Source organism: Morus notabilis, unplaced genomic scaffold, assembly GCF_000414095.1.
Source record: "Morus notabilis unplaced genomic scaffold, ASM41409v2 Scaffold42, whole genome shotgun sequence".
Lineage (NCBI taxonomy): Eukaryota > Viridiplantae > Streptophyta > Magnoliopsida > Rosales > Moraceae > Morus > Morus notabilis.
The window spans coordinates 961,460-963,784 of NW_010360565.1; positions in this window are offsets into that span (position 1 = coordinate 961,460).

The window sequence follows — 2,325 nt, forward strand, 5'->3', positions numbered from 1 at the left end:
AAGGAACAAGGTAAATCAGATTTACTAGTCCTTGAAACATGTTTAGTAGAGGGTGATGCCTCAGCCTGGAGAATTGATTCGGGAGCAACTAATCATGTTTGTTTTTATTTGCAGAGTCTTAGTTCTTACACTAAGCTAGCCGATGGGGACTACACGATGAAAGTGGGGAATGGCGCAAGAGTTTCGGCAAAAGCAGTGGGAGAAGTTAGACTTCGTTTTAGGGAAAATAAATTTTTAGTTTTGAACAATGTTTATTCGAAGAAATTTGATTTGATTTTTGTGGCTAAGTTATTCGAACAATTATTTAAAGTTTATTTTAATAATGAATTTGTTCATATTTCTCGAAATGGTTTAAATATTTGTTCTGGACGTCTGGATGAGGGTTTATATTGTATAAAGCCAATACCTAACTCACTACTTAATACTGAAATGTTCAGAGTTGCCAAACCTAAGAATAAAAAGTAAAAGATTTCTCACGAAAATAACACATATCTATGGCATCTTAGACTTAGTCATATTAACCTAAATAGGATTGAAAGACTGGTAAAAGATGGTCATTTACGCGAGTTAATAGTTGGCGAGCTTCCAGTCTGTGAATCTTGTCTGGAAGGTAAAATGACCAAGAGGCCTTTTACAACGAAAGGAGTAAGAGCTATAGAACCCCTTCAGCTAATACATTCAGATGTATGTGGACCGTTAAACGTCCAAACTAGAGGAGGTTACGAATATTACGTCACCTTTATTGACGACTATTTGAGATATGGTTATGTTTACCTGATGCAACAGAAATCTGAAACTTTTGAAAAGTTTAGAGAATTCCGAGTAGAAGTTGAAAAATAATTAAGTAAACCAATCAAGACACTTTGATCAGATCGAGGGGGTGAGTACATGGACTAAGAGTTCTGGGATTTCTTGATTGAAGAAGGTGTAGTATCCCAATTGACTGCACCCAGTACACCACAGCAAAATGGTGTAGCCGAAAGGAGAAATTGGACTTTGCTCGACATGATAAGATCAATGTTGAGTTATTCTTCACTGCCTACTTCATTTTGGAGTTATACCCTAAAAACCGCCATGTATATTCTAAATCTAGTTACATCTAAGTCTGTACCTAAGACACCCCTAGAGTTGTGGAATGGTCAAAAACCTAGTTTAAGACACATTCGCATATGCGGGTGTCCAGCACACGTGCTGAGGTAAAAGACCGGGAAGTTGGAACCAAGGTCAGAAGTATGCATCTTCGTGGGATACCCACAAGGGACAAGAGGAGGACTGTTTTATAGTCAAGTAGATCAAAAGGTGTTTGTATCGACAAATGCCACTTTTCTGGAGCATGAATATATGATAGATTTTAAGCCCAAAAGTAAAATAGTATTGGAAGAGTTACTTTCCGATGAGATCGGACCACAGCCGGCAAGAGTTGTCAGACCACTCAGAGAAAAGATCACAGTTCCTCATCAGACTCCTAAGGCACCTCGTCATAGTGGAAGGGTAAACATGTTACCCAACCGGTATACCGGAGAAGCCCAAATCGTCACTGCTGATGACGGTAAGTAGGATCCATCGACCTTTAAAGATGCGATGGATGATTCTGATAAGGAAGAATGGCAAGCAGCTATGAAACTCGAGATGGAGTCTATGCACTCTAACTCAGTCTGGCAACTTGTAGATCTACCCGAAGGGGTAAAACCCATTGGATGCAAGTGGATCTTCAAGAGAAAGAGAGGAGCAGATGGAAAAGTAGAGACTTATAAAGCAAGGCTAGTGGCTAAGGGTTATACCTAAAAGGAGGGAGTTAACTATGAGGAAACTTTCTCGCCAGTAGCTATACTTAAGTCCATCTAGATACTCCTGGTCATTACAGCATATTTTGACTATGAGATATGGCAGATGGATGTCAAGACAGCTTTTTTGAATGGCTATCTTAAGGAAACCATCTATATGGATCAGCCAGAAGGTTACATAGAGAAAGACCAAAAGCAGAAAGTCTGCAAACTGCAAAGGTCCATTTATGGACTGAAGCAGGCTTCTAGATCATGGAACATCATGTTTGATAAGGCTATAAAGTCTTATGGATTTGATCAAAATATTGATGAACCATGCGTCTACAAGTACAAGAAAAAAGAGAAAGTGGTCTTCTTAATTCTTTACGTCGATAACATCCTACTCATTGGGAATGATGTGGGATTGATGACAGATGTAAAGGAGTGGTTAGCCAACCAATTTCAAATGAAAGATTTGGGAGAGGCAAGCTATGTTCTTAGGATTAAGATTATTCGAGATTGCAAGAAAAAGCTTTTGGCGTTATCACAAGCATCTTATATA